General features: G+C 39.2%; 1 long non-coding RNA gene across 2 annotated transcripts in view; it reads left to right on the plus strand.

Annotated features, from left to right (window-relative positions):
• Positions 1–65: 65 nt before the first annotated feature.
• LOC105354748 overlaps positions 66–15615 on the plus strand; it is a 33127-nt gene continuing 17577 nt past the window's right edge. Inside the window, exons 1-2 of one of the 2 annotated variants that reach the window (XR_909303.3) lie at positions 66–610; positions 8231–8363. This is a non-coding gene — a long non-coding RNA (uncharacterized LOC105354748). The remainder of the gene's footprint in view (positions 611–8230; positions 8364–15615) is intronic. The other variant, XR_002290847.2, reaches the window with a different exon arrangement.

Raw genomic sequence — 15615 nt, forward strand, 5'->3', positions numbered from 1 at the left:
ATGCGGACCCTTGTTGATGACGCATTTACCGTGCTTCCTGTATTAGTGCGTGCTATGATTTTTCCTTATGAAATACTCAATTTCTCATTTTATTTAAACTTATTTATAATTATGTTTCTTTAATATAAAGTTAACAAAATGTTGAAGTGTACACATTTTTACCTCACTTATTTTTAACGGCATGAATTGGACAAACAAATTGTTGAGGTGGAAAGCAATTATTTTTCTGTAAATATTGACCTTTAAGTCTTTCCTCCTAAACAAAATCAGAATAATTAAATGTAATGGACTCACTGATGTGCACACAATCATTTTGAAACATAATTTAAAGTACAAACATCCTTGTTTATTTTTTTTGCTATTGTAACATTGTACCAGTGTAGATGGTCTCCAACAGACTCAGAAAGTATGTTTTAGCCAGAGCCACTCCGCCACCAGTAGTGTTTCTGCATACCGTAATTTGCATAAACATGAGTAATTTATGAATAATAAATGCCCTAGCATTCAGCTGGAGCTGATAATTTGCATATCAGTGCCGCCTTAGTGCCGTGTTATCATGAAGCCCTTCAAGCCTGCATAAACCAAAATCAAAGAAATAGTGCTTTAACAGGTATGTGCTGAAGACTTTTTTTTTTTTTTTTTTTTAAGAAATAACACTAATCTTTCCACAGGCGTAGAGACGCGGCGCGTGCGTCTGAGCTGACAGACAAACGCCTTATTACGTGCGGTGCAGTTGCTGCGAGCACGGCTCTCGCCCGTATATACATGGCTCGGGTTGCCCTGAGAATTGCATAAACATGAAGCGCTGATGCATTATTGATGACACCTTTGCAGCGTTTACTGTATGTTTGCGCACTCGTCTGCTCACGTGCACACGCACGTCCATGCGCCCTTCTGTCTGCGTGTGCGTGCACGATTGCTGTTGACAGTCAGGCACCTTTCCACCTGCTATTTCGCATCATTTGGGGTGTGATGACTCATTTGAAGCCTTTAGTCTTGTGTTACATCTTTGTCACGTTTTTTTTCTTTTTTCTTGACTGCTTTCTTTAAATGTTGAACTCTGCAGAATGACTCTTATTCTTTGAATGTGAGCACACTGCAGTTGATTGTTCTGTGTGTGAGTATCTGGTGGTTTAGAATATTTTTTATCAAAGGAATACCATCTTGTGAGTAAATCTAAATCATACGGAGTCTGACAGGCAGCATTTTAATGGAAAATCAGACTTCGGCATTACCAGATCACACATTAGAGCTGCCTGATTAAGTTAGTCCCATCCCATAATCGGCCCTCCCGTCAGTATTTCAGCAGCTTATAGAAGCATTCCCAGATATTTTGCAAAGTTATGGAAAGATTGACAGTGCAGACGAGGCTAAAGGAAAAACCTCCACAGCTCTGATCAATAAGCTCATGTTTTGAAAATTTGTTTCATCGACTAATACACCTCAAATTGATGCACCAAAAAATTAACCCTCAAAACAATGTGGCGATGTGGTTTTTCTGTAGCAAACAAGAGTGGCAATGCAAATGTGGGTGACCCCACTGACGATGCTCATGGGGCAGCCAGGTGAACCACTCCGCCTCTGTGTACCAGATAAAAAAAAAAAAAAAGTGTATCTCCTACATTTGTGTTTTAGGAAGTAGGAAGCCACCTATAGTGGCCTCACCCGCCCTCCCAGATGTTGATGAGGGGACGTTTTCTTGGCCTCTCAGAGGTCAGCCTGTTGGTTCGGGGAATCTACCTGTGCGCTGCATTCTGCGCCCTGCTTTGTGTCCGTACGGTGGTCTAATGTTGGCATTAAAGCATCCAGGCAAACGCTTTTCCTCCCCTCCCCCACCCCATCCAGACACTCAACGCTCCCCCGCCGTCTCTCTAATTGAGCTTTGTGTCTACCTCCATCTTCATTCAAATCCGCACTCATTTGCATACCGCCACTGCATGCTGGACAGCTCCCCAGCTGTACAGTACAGAACTAAATAAGGAACACAGACCCACTTTACGTGATGCGAATACTAAACACAACAGTCGCTTTCCTGCAATGGAAAATTGTGGCTACCTGAGAGATGGAGCAAAGGGAGGCCGCAGTTCCAAATCTGGGCGTTATCAGAAATGCTAATACAATATTGCATTATTTTTGATAAACAGCTGTAAACATTATATTCTGACACATCATTTTCCTAATGATTCACAACATAATCAATAATTTAAACATCTATTTTCTAAACAGAACGTTACAAACCTTTTTTTTTTTAAAGTGATGATTAGAATTATTTTGGCTGTAGCTTTGCAGCTTTAATTTAGACCTTGACCTTCTTTTTTATTTTCTTTCTATCCTGTTAAGGTCTAATTCCCGCTTTCCCCTCATTTCCCTGGTTGAGGTGTTTCACAGGGTTATTTTATTTATTTCTTTATTTGCCGGAGTGCATAGAAACACATAATAATATTGGATTTTAGATGCACTCCTACCACACTTAACAGAACATGCTAAGCACAGCCTTAATGGAAACCTCAGAACCCCAAGGCCAGCTTTCATTTCCAGGGCTCTGGCAGAGATTTGTGACATTTCCACTCATTTCAGTGTTCAATCAAAGCTATAGCTTTAGGGAGAGCAGAATGAGCGCGCTCTTCGGAGCAAATCCAGCTGTCCTTGGTTCTCTGTAACACACACTTCTCTTCCACAGTCACACCTTTAAGAATTGGATGAAATTTGATGACCCATTTTAACTTTACCTTGAAGCCAAAGCAAGCGCTGAAAAAGGGCTTTGTGCTTTTTTATTTTTTAAATTAATTTTATTTAGAAGAGTCTCTCATGCCTATTTGTAAATGGCTGGGTAAGATCGGAATTACCTGGGGGTGGGGGGTGAGAAACACATTGTGCTCCATCACTCGCAAAACTGTAGTTTTGATGGGAATTTTAAAGAAGAAAGTGCAGACATTCAAGAAAAAAGTTCCTCTAAACAGCCTGTTATACCAGAGTAAAATATCCAAAGAAAACCGACCATCGGCGGGTGAAATCACACAGGTAAATGAGTGCCTCACCTGTTTTAGATGGAAAAGTGAAGTGTTTTTGCATCCTACACGTTTAACAGGAGTGTGTTCTTGTCTAGTAACCCCCTACTCTTGTTGTTTTTTTGTATTCAAAAAAAAGAAAAAAAGAAAGTTCATTTTTAAATTTTGAATAATTTTTTTCTATGCAAAAAATTGGTAAATATCTATCAGAAAACACGCGTGTGTTGGCAACGTTACATACATCCGTGTGTGTTCCTTCATGCATCTTAATATAATTAGGAAGTGCTGCCCGAATTTAGATGAAGAATTAAAAGTGGGGGATGGGTGTCTGATCAGCCTTTAGTTGCTAAGCAACCGAAACAATTTAGGCAAGGAAGAAAGATGACAGAGAGGAGGATGTAAAGAAATATAATAATAAAAAAAAGACATTACAAAATAAAGCTGTTTGAATAAAGGTTGTACCTAAATTAGAGCAAAAATAAGTAAAATAAATGAGTAAAATTCCTCATGAATATGTTGCTGACACCCAAAATTTTTAATGAATGAGGTTTGATAAACACTAAAACTGCTGAAAGTTAAGTAAATGAAATGAAAGGGATATTTGCTTTTAGTGCAAAGCTTATATATTGAGTTATATTAACAAAACACGTGTTTTACATTTTGCACAAATTAATTAGACATTAAAGGCAAACATTTTTTTTAATCTTTTCTCACGTTTTCACATTAGCTAAACAAAGAAAGAACAACAAATAAACCCAACACGGAGAAAAAAAACGGTTTTCCCATATGGTTACAGTTGTCAACAATGAAGACTAATTTAAGAGATGTAATATTGTTTTTGTGTTTTCAAATAATCACAGTCGTGTTATGAAAAAATAATTTATAAAGTATGAACCAGCAGGAGCTTCTCTTTTCTGCTGACGCTCTTTCTGGCTTCTCTAATTGTCAATGCAGCAACTAGGCGTTGAAGTGCTCCTGCTATAATCATCGGCACCCTCCCTCCTTTGTTTTCCTAATTGCTGGCGTCCCTTTTGTTAGAGAGCATTCTTGTAAGTGCATCAGCCCCTGCTGGAGAGCGATGGAGGCTTCTTGTGGACTTCCTGTGGACTTCAACAAAAAGCCCTGTCAGGTGGATCAGCCATTAGTCACACGTCTACATTGTCTCTGACAAATTTGACGTTTAAAGTACATGCATAATTCTAAAGCGCGCTGTGTGCTGCACAAATTGCAGGCATTTTATCCTGGAAATGTCACAAACGTCTGGTTGAAAACATGTCGATGGCAAATGCTGTTCTGGATCTTTACTCAGGTTTATCTAATTTAGTGAAATCAGACAGGAAAAATATGAACAAAAATGTGATTTGAAATTGTATTTTTAAGTCACTGGTATTTGATAATTTTCATTGTTTTAGGTAAATTAGAATTAACTGTTTCAAATTAATACTATGAAAACGGTTTTAAACAAATGTAGTTACTGGTGCATAAAAAATAGCAGCCTAAAATGAACAATAATACTAAAAAAAGGTTGCAAATTAAGTCAATCATTTTACTTTTATCGGACAAAAAAGCGGTTTGTGCCATTTTCTTTTACTCTTAATCTTACAAGTTTTCCATAATCTGTGCCATATTATCCTGATTAAACAATGCCCTCTTGTGGTCCATTTGTTAGGAGTAATAGTGACAAGCAAAATGTACAATCAATATTTAAACAAAACGAAGAAAAGCTTTTTTAATTTTTATTATAATATTTTTCTATTTACTATCTAGTCTTAAATTTTGTCAATATTGACTATTTTAATTGCATTTATTAAGAGGCTAGTTTAAAAGAAAGACATATTATTTCTCTCTATTCAACACACTTGATTAATTTACATATAACACACATGCGCGCTTGTTCTGCATATGAAGTACTCCCTCTCTCCACTAGATGGAGTAAGAGCTTCATTTGACCGGCCCTGCAGTCTTTGCAAAACAAGTAGGATTTTTTAAGTGAATCCTAGAAATCCAGCTGAAACTTTTATCATCTTTGCAAGTTAAGTTGAAGAAGGGTTTTTTTTTAGATTCCAATAACAGCATAAAAGCAGAAAAACCCAAATAAAACTATATCAGTGTTTTCCAAAGGATCAGTTGTGCAGATGATTTGTGGATCTGCATCTGCAGTCTGAGCAATCCCACTCTGCCTGCTTGTGCCGTGTTTGTTTTCAACGAAATAACTTTCCACCACGCAGTCTTTATAAATCTGTTTATACTATGTACAACTTTTTTTTCCCCCTCCAAGATTCCGACCGTTAAAATGAAGTTTGTGTTCAACACATATTGCTTTTCCCTCCTCTTTCCCAGCACTTCCAGTTTCTTGCTTTCTTTTTAGAGTAGTGTATCATTAGCTCATGTTTGTGTTATGGCCCTGCTGTTGTTCGCCTCAGTCCAGCTCCTCTATGTGTCTGAATTGGCATGGGAAAGAGACGCAGAAAGCTGTCTGTGGAGATGACAAGTAGCTCCTTGATTAACCCATTGCGAGGCTAGCTGAACAGACCCACACATTTTGCTTGTGTTCTTTATTCATTTCCCCCGTCCCTTTTCTTTCAGAAAGAGACCCAATAAGCCCCAGCAGGTGAATGTAAAGAAACGCGAGGGGACTCCCCTCTGATCAGCCTTTCAGGCCTGCACAATGAGCCTGCCCACCTCTTGTACCACTGTATTAAAACCCTGATTAAAGCTCTTCCTGTTAGCGGCTGATTGGGGATGCAAAGCTAAAACCAACAAAAACTGCCACTGCTGAGGCCTGATAATGAACGGGCCCAACCTACAAAGCGCAGGCTTGGAAAGATTAGCGTGGTTTTGTTTTCTTAGTGGGTGTGTGTCTTTGTGATCAAGCGGGAGGGTGAGTGAGTGGGAGAAGGAGGAGAGGTTGTCTAATCACGGCAGGAGGTCCTCAGCCAGATTGCTCTAATTAATCAACAGTATCCTTTTAAATTAAAATAAAAGAAAAACATGAGAACTTTTATTTTGTCATCCTTTGATGATCTGTATCTCCATTATGAGTGTTATTTAATAATGCAGGCAGGTGGTACTCATATAATATGCATCCAATATTTTTTATGTTTTTTCAGTTTTGATGGCGATAAAACTTATGTTGATCAAAGGAGGGCTAATTGAAGCGAATTGAGTCTATGAGTGTTCTTAAAATGATAAACATTACTCAAAATATTGAATTTTTTTAAGGTAGAACAAAAAAAACACACAAGAAAAATGCTTCAAAGCTTCACATTGGAAAGCAATATTTATTTGTGCCATCAGGTTATTTGTATTTTTTTTATTCTGAAATTGTATTTTATTTTTATTTTTTTAAGGTGACTATGTTGTCCTCTTACAAGAGGACACCGCTGAAAAGGTGACATCGTGGGAAATGATTTGCAAAGACTTTAACAATACCTGTCTGTGTTTGTGCAAGAAAATGAGAGAGGCTCTTGAAGGATCTATTAATATTGCATTTCTGTGTTTGATGGATGTTTGACACATTTTCATGTTTCCCCAACAAATTCCACTGTCATATTTCCGCTTTCGTCTGCCGTCTCCCAAACAGCAGATCCTGACAATTATCCCAGAGAAACTCCTGATCAAAACTACCTTATTCTCTCTGCTGCTCAGCTCCATCACGCATTCTGCTGTGCATCCCTCTCCTCAACCCCTTTATTTCCAACACTGCATATTCCACAATCTGTAAGCTCTAAAGAGAAAAATAACATAAATATACTACTCTTTTGATACATGTTGCACCTGTTTTTGAGTCTATTTATTGAGTGATCATTAAAACGGCTCAAAATTTTTTAAAAGAAAAATAGGTTTCTGTGCTTTGTTCTCATTATAATCTAAAGGCTTGAAGATGTATAGAATCAACGCCTTAATACATATATTTTTATGTAAATGTAAACACACACGGGTTTTGTTTTTATTCCAAACTAACAATCCAAGTAAGACATCATATTCCAATCATAATTCTAGTTAATTTTTCAAGTATAAGCCATTTTTTAAAAATAATATTCCGTCAGTCTGTGAAAGTTCATAGATGTGACAGAACAAGAATATTCTTTCTGTAGAACTTGAGTATCAGGAGAGCAAAAACTAGAGACAGGTAGAGGGAGGCATCCAGGAGGCCCTCAGGCAACAGTCAGGGTCCTGGGCAGACTGCCTCTGGGACTCCAGCATGAAGCTCACATCCCACACGTTCATCAGAGCAGGGTTAGCACACATAAACAACGTGCACTCACGCACGCACATACATTTTGACCCAGATATCCGCCTACACTCACTGTAAGTCTTACAGCCCTTTTACCGTGTCTGTGCACCTCTTCCTCCTACTCGGCCGCTATTAGCCTTACAAGCTCAAGCCACCTTTCTGCAACTCCCAGCATGTATATGAGTCAGAACAATGTTCAGCTATTGGTTTTTTTCAAGAGCATAATTGGTCCGTGGTGTGCAACAAAAGTCCACTACAGGTTCTAAGAGATGCCGCAGAAGAAAAAGTGAAACGAGACATTGCAGCGTACAGCAATAGAGCACAGAAGGCTCTGTGTTGATGTTAAAAATGGTTCACAAACCTCCAATTTCAGGAAAAAGCAAGAAGTTGAATAGGTAAGAATTTGTTGCTAAAGCTTTCTTTATGCCACATGTGGCGAATAACTTCCTCTTTATTTCAATTATAGATATGGCCTAAGACACAAAAAAGTAACAACAAAAGTATTCTAAATGATAAGGTTCTTTAGTTTTAAAATTTTTGCGCCTTTATATTTTGACACCAAATTGATATCCTTTATTTAGATTTGCTTGTCCAGATTTTTTTCTGCAATCAAAATGTGTACACTATATAATATTAAAGAAAAAGCAAACGTTTTTTTTTGTCGAAAGGTTTTCTGAAAATTCTAAGCCATAGTTGTATATGGGGAGTGGTACTGTCTGTGTACACAAAGACTGGCAGTCTTGACACAACCCCTCCCTTCAACTCCAGCCCCTACCTCTATATTTTTGCCCGCACCAAGCCACCCTTAACAGACTGCAGGCCTCTGCAGCAAAAACAGCAGCTCGTTGTCACACATTTGACCCCCAGTGACAGCAGTGGGCCATGAAGGCTGATGGTGAGCTGTGTGAACCATCAAACATGTGTCATTATGAAGGGCTGCCACTTGTCAGTAACTCTTCTCTTCCCATTCTGAAATATCTCCTAGGCCAACCCCACCGCCCTGCCCATCCCCGAGCTCACGCTCACCAGCAGAACTGGCTGAATGTTGTTGATTTCCTGACCCAAGTGGATGCGGATCAGCGGAAAGGCCCCGACAACTCCTTCTCTGCCAGACCAAGGTGTCAGGCATCCTTGAAGTGATGCTTTCAAAATCTATGTTTGATGTTGCAGAATAGCAAATCTGATTTGACTGGCTAACGTGATTTGCTTGAGCTTAGATAGAGAGCAACAGCTCATGTTCATCTCAGCTTCTGAAGCCACAGACGAAAGCAAATTTCAGCCAAATGAACCCCGACTTTTGGCACAGAGCTAATCATAGAGTGCTAATACATGGCCTTACATTGATGCTCTTTAAGGTTTGATCCCTATCTAATAGTTTTAACATAATCGAGCTTTTTTGCATTTGATGAAGTAGATGTGGTCTAGGTCGTTTTCATAGCTATATTTACTGTTATTCAATGAGAAATAAGATCCCAAACCGATAATGTTTATTTATATTTGATATTTCTGGTCCCTCCTAACATTTGTGTGTTCCTCTTGTGTCCATCTTTAACACTGTTTTCACTTATAAGATTCTCTTACTTATTTTGTCATGAAAAAAAAATATTTTTGATGAGCAAAGCCGAGCTTCTGTGCTATAAGAGGTGTAAGAGTGTCAGAGATGGTATAGGGTGGAATGTGCAGAGGTGTTGATTGGGTAAATGTGGGGGTGGGGATCCTGAGAGAAAAGATTGTACTGACATCAATTTAGATATAAACCCTTTTAATACCGCAGCAGATCTTTTTTTTCCTTAAATAAATGATTTTTTTTGCAACATCATCGTTTGCATTAAATGTACATTTACATGTAAAGTTATGTGAGGTTAAGCGTTTCAACCCTAATTTTTTTAAATTTATAAGTGAATTATAAGTCTTTAAGGCATGACATCAAATATATAATATATTTTATGCATGTGCAAACTTTTTTTTTTTTTTAAATATACCATTAAAGAGATGAGCATTAACAATACACAAAAATAAGAACAATGCGTGCTGCATCATAGAAAAAAATCCCATTACATCCTATTGATTCCAATTGATGAACACTCCTCTGATTCTAATATATGCCAAAACACTATTTCTTCTTTGAAACACTAAATGTTAGAGTAGTAACACGTTTTCCTTCAAAAATCAGCTGTTCCTGCTCTCATCTAAAAAAGATATGGAGTCTTCAATTGAGACACATTATCAAGAGGAAAAGACACATCTGTTTTTTTTTCTTTTCCTTTTTCTTTGCCCTTATAACTCCTGCACCTTAGCTGTGATCTCTTCAGTGCTGCAAATTTTCACCTGTTTTAATTGCAGTTGTAACACTTCATATTCCAGATGTAATGTTTGAGCAGATTTCTCCAAATGAAGCCCCAGTAATTGCTTCTGAAAGACAAATATATTTTTGGTTAATTGGAATTTACCCATAAATATCAGGAAATAGATCTTGAGGTTAACAGGCAAATGAAAAAAAACGACTTTACTGCAACTAATATAATAAATCAGAATGTTTTTTAAATAGTAAAATATTTTTAAATAGTCAAATCTGCAAATATTTATGACTTTCATAATTACCAATGTTCTTAAAGTCATCAATTTCAGGTGATATCAGACCAAACTGAACTGGATCTTTCTAAGAAATGCCTTCATGATCTCCAGACGTGAGACCCCACTCATGTGGAGCCAGCCCTGTTGGCCCTCTAATCCAGTCTAAATGAACCGGGAAGATGGCTTCTCTGCCTGGTATCTGACCTGTGGGTCCTCTAACCCTCCCAGCAGTAGAGTGGATTAATGAATCAGGCCTCTAGCCCCAAGTCTCAGTGTGAAGCTGACCCCACAACCTTATGGCCAGGTGGTACTCTGCAGTTGGTGGACACCTAATACTGAATTTATGCCTCTCAAACTCTATAAAGAAGGTGCCAGGTAAGAGAAGTCACTCCGAGTCTGTGACCCCCATGGTCTGACACAAAAAGAAGCAAGGGATCACCTGCTGCGATGCACATCAAATGAGAGCTAAAATGGGGGGCCACTCTACTGTCAAAAATCTCTCCATGACCACTCAGGAAGGCCAGAGACTACCGTAAAGCCTCCCCCAGCTTTGGCTTCCTGTAGACCCTGTCGACTGCTAACACCTCTGTACTCCAGCTCACAGTTGCTCTCCATTCTGGCTCGGACCCCATCACTAACTAGTTTCTGCATAATGAACCTATAATCACCTCTGTCCAATGCAGCCTTATTTCTCAGCAAGTCTGCGCTCAAATTGGACTAGCATGTTGAGATGCTAATTAGATGCCATATCTACTGGACCAATCTGTGATACACACTCAGGTGTTTATAATCCCTGACACAAAAGTAAAAGTCAACATGATTACATTATGAATATTGTTCTACTTTGATGCAGAAATGTTTTAAAGTTGCTGTTTGGACGCAAATGTCTTTTTGATTCTCTGTTTTGTGTAGCCCTAAAGTTAGTAGCTGGGTGCTGTTATCTCTACCAAATAACCTCATCAAACTGCAGTGTATGACAGGGTAAGTGAGAGGTGTGGCAACCCAGGTGCCCAACACAATGCTTCTTGTCAGTCAGCATCATTCCTGGGGGGTGAAGAGGGATGAGGGAGGGTGCAGCGGAGGCAGCCACAGGCCCTTGGGTCTCGGCGATTGGCCTTAATCCGCCAGCTAATAAGTTCAGAGAGGAGCCATATGCTGCGGTGCAATGTGTGGGGAGGGGAGTGTTGCCTCATGTTACTTACACCAGGCCAGCGCTTTCTTGGGTACCGCCCTCCCAAGGTCTGTTCCTTTGTACTGGGGGATCAGCCCTCTCCACGCTGTGAATGGGCCGAATTGATTAAACCGCACCGTATAATTGTCAGCAAATCCCAGCGAATCATTTCCCATCCATTTGAAAAGTACAATGTACATTTCTCTTTTTCTTCTCACCTCTTTTCTTCTTTACCATCCCCACCCCTTGGAGTCCTTCAGCTCTTGTTTTTCCTCCTTTTTGCAAGGTTTTGCTCCTGCATGCCACTCCAAGTCCCCTGTATGATAGAGAAAGCTGAGGCGGAAGGGGAAAGAGGATAAGAAACAGGAGCGAGGAGTCATAGGGTATATTTGACTTGGCCAGTGGAGTCTTGGCCAGTGATGAAAGCTGGCAAAGGGGAGACATGTTTTCATCCATGGATCATGGTAGAGCTGGGTGCATATTTCAGCCTGTACCTGATCTGGCTGAGGTCACCGCCTGCAAGCAATAAAACGTCTTGACTATCACACCTTCTTCTACAAGCCACTTTAATGAGCATTTTTAGGAAAATAATGTTTGACCAGGTTGTACTGCGTTATTCCAAAGTCTCAATGTCAATGTAGAGAATATCTGCAAAAATAAAACAAAATGAACCAGAACAACACTTTCTGCTTTGAGAGTTCTTTCATCCACAATAATTATAGTGGTATAAAACCCAACATGTGTCTCACTTATGGCCCGATAACAGCTGAGGGATGTTTCAGTCTATAACGATCTAGGTAAAGACTTTAAAAGTAAGATCTGTGAACAAGTATTTCAGCATAAACTACTCATTTCTTTTTGTTTAGTATAAACAATTGTCATTAAAAAAAAAAATCTTAAGAAAATTCCGGTCAGCAGAACAACTCTCCCAGATAACAATCAGAGACAAATAAACCCATCAGACACTTGTTTTTCCTCTGATCCATCTCCTTGTTCAACATCTCTTCATTGATCTGAGAGGTCCCTAGACACTGGTTGAAGCCTTCCTGACCCCAGCCATTTAACCCTTGACCTCAGTTATAGGCTGAGACCAGGTCCCAATTGGGAGATTCAGTTTATGTTCACTGGCCTGTGTCTTTCAGGAGATTCATCATTATAAGTCTTGTCCACTACCTTACACAAAAAAGGTGTTCCCTTAAGTGCAAAAATTAGATTTTAGATAGCCAATATGTTCCCGCACCAAAAAAAATAAAATAAATAAAACTATGTCCCTGTAATGACATTGACCGGCAGCTGCGATGCCCAGTTTTCATTACAAGCTGAAGGGCACTGTTTGTGAGTGGGATCTTCATGTAAATTGCTTATAAATGGTCATAGAACATGCAGGCAGATTTATGACGGTGGAGTGTGCAAGGAGATGCATACTCGCACCCATACTCAACGAGCTATGGAGGTTCAGGGTTTATATGCAAACCTGATGGTGGTGTTGATGTTGCTGATGAGGTGAAGGCAGGATTAAAGAAGAGTGCAGGGCTGAAGTTTTAGTCATAAAGCTTTTGAATGTAGTGATAGGACAATGGAACATGCCCAACTACCTATTTCCTTGGGGAATGGTTCATGTTCAACACAGCAGCCAAAAAAAAAATGGAATATTTCATTTGAGTGACATTTTTAGGTGCTGTTTATCAATCGAACTTTTTCCACCTTTTTTCTCCATTTGTTTGGAAGTCTGTATTACATAAGAAAAAGGGGGGCTTAAGCAAATGGATGCACACTTCCAATTGTCTGCAGCCGTTGTCACTTGTTTGCAAAGCTCTACTACCTTCTGGTCACTACTATGGTTAACATCCTTTCACGTCCAGGATCGTTAATCTTTCACTTCTCCGGCCCAAGCACTTCATGATGACCACTTAACCATCATAGGGAGCCCATCACCAAGAGTCTCCTGGGAACGAGGCGATGGGGTTTGGTTAGTGAACTCTGACCGCTGCTCACCACAATGGTTTGACCCACACATGTGTTCTTGTACCAAGGAGGTCAACAACAGGACCTTGTCAAGAGCGTTTAACTAACAAATAGAGGCTTTTGTCATGTATAGAGTGACCAGTAAGCATCATGTGTGGTTTCTTGTAATGTCATTCATCAAAAAAAATTTTTATTATCATTATCATAAAAAAGGGTGACTTTTATTTCTTCGATTTTGCATTATAGAAGGACACATTAAGATTTCCAAGAGATTTGGGGGGGGGGGGGGGGTGCAATTTAAATAAAGTAAAAGTGACTGAATTGTTGTAGAAAAATATGCCAATCACTTCTTCAATTGAATCCTAATCCTAGTCATTGCCTGGGATTGTGGGTTTAAGATACTCTGCACCAATCATTTCCTTGTTAACCCTGACTATGCAACAAATCATCCCCACAGCATTACAGATAGCCACCTCGCCTGTGTCCACACAGTGCCGTCCCTTGACCTGCTTGTCCTTTATGGGGCAAGCGATGGGCAGATTGACAAGTCTGACGGTTGGAGGTCAAATGACCAGTTTATGAGGTTGATTGAGGGTCCAAACAGCAGAGGTTTTTCTGTGCTTAGTAGTCTGGAGAGGTATTACAATGCTGTGTATAGGGCAAAAATAAAAAAAAATAATGACAGAATGCCTTAAAGAAATTTCAGATTTGTAATCCATTTTTTCAAATGTTAAAACTAAATTTGAAAAAAGATTGAAATATTACTGTAAAAAAATAAACCATAAAGCTTTTCCTGTGGTGAGGTAATACCTAGTAGTTCACACTAAAGCATTCAGAGCTAAGCCTTCCATGTATTTTTCTCACACAGGTTATGAATCTGATTAACTCAGGCTATGCTTTTTTTATTTGACACCCGGTGTTTACATAAAGAGGGCCAGTGGGACCATCCCTTAAGGTCAGGGGGTCGAACTTTGGTTGTCAGAGACCCTTGTGACATTTCTTTCCCACGTCTCCCAGCAGCCATTGTCCGCAGCAAGGAGCCCCTGTTAACGTTTGGCCCCGGGAGGTAGAGTGGCGTGAGAGGGAAGCCTGGGGGCATTGGGCCCACAGCGGGTCCCTGGGAAACGGGCGTAACAAGGCGGGGCTGAGGCGAGCGGGAACAGCATGGGGTCATTTTCCAGCTTGCTGCCCCTCTAAAGAGCTTTGGAGCACAGTATTAGCCCCTAGAGGAGTGCTGGTGTGGAAGATGGTTCAAAGGGTTTTTCATGTGAGTGTGAGCGTGTGTGTGTGTGTTTGTGTGTGTACGAGCATGATACATGTGTGAAATGCTGCACACATCAGTTGGTCTGTAAAAAATTTGATAAAAAATTAGACTGATTATTGTTTTTGTATTTTAAATGTCCTAAAAACGTTTTTAAAATCACATTATATAAAATGATTCTTTAGATGACCTGCTTTATAAATGCTTCAAAACAAAATCGATTCTCTACTACTGTTAATAAAATAAAAATTTGGGCTCATTTTTTAAATGAATTTTGTGGTATTTTGCAACAGGAGCAGAAATGTTTTATTTTATTTTATACTCAGATTTTAAGAAAACTTGGTGCATTTGTGTTTGCTTAATTTAATCATCTATTTTGGAGTTGACCAGTTCCACTTTTGATTTGTCACTGAACATCCTTGAAGACTCATTCCTATGAAAATCATGTTTTTGGTGTTTTTAAAGTGGTCTTGTTGAATTTATTTAATAAAAGAGGACATATATAAAGAAAATTAAGCTTAAAATTACATTTCTGAGTATTTCTTTATTCAAATTGTTGTGAATCAGGAGCAGATGAAAAAATGACCTTGGAAAAAGCTTGTTGGTGTGACATAAAAGCTACCACGGCATGCCACAAGCTCCCACTTGGCTCTATTTGGATGCATCCACTTGCAGACAAAAGATCCATGTACGTCTTTGTTTGCCACGTCTGAGCTGGCACCTGGCTCAAAACTGTACAGCTGGATATCTCCAACATTGCTCGCCATTTTTGTTGTACAGCTAACGCTAGGTTGGGAATATGAGGGGCTATGAGCTAGTAGGAGAGAGTGTAAACAAAGGGATCATGGGATATCAGCGGAGGGTTGCTTCCGTGGCAATGATGGTCTTGATTTTGACTAAAAATAATAGAAATAATCATAATTAAAAAAAACACTGGGAATGCTTTTAAAATTAATGAAAGGACGAATAAATAAAAAATGTTAATTCAGCCATTTATTATTCTACCTCTAATGAGGTTATCATCTTATTCGAGGTGTCCTCAAGTCTTTTTTGTGGCATTTGAGTTTCGGGGCTTTGATGATCTGAGATGGGATCATTCTTTCAGTGTATCTTTCTATGAGAAGGACGTTGTATTCATTAACTGCAACTTGTCGTTTCTCGCCGACACAAAGCGTTAGTGAGCCAACAGTCTCCTCAGGGTTAACAGACAACAGGTAAAAACAAAAAAAAGAGTTGGTAGAAAATAGAGGTTTTACAAATGGATACAAACTAAAGTCCTTCTTGTTGGCTTTCAACAGACCATGCACATTTCTACACAACTTTCGATAAAATGTCCATTTACCCTACTGTAAGTTTACATGGCTGAATGTATAACCAGTAGCGTATCAGCCACCTGAAG

This window comes from Oryzias latipes, chromosome 9 (genome assembly GCF_002234675.1).
Source record: "Oryzias latipes chromosome 9, ASM223467v1".
NCBI classification, from domain to species: Eukaryota; Metazoa; Chordata; class Actinopteri; order Beloniformes; family Adrianichthyidae; genus Oryzias; species Oryzias latipes.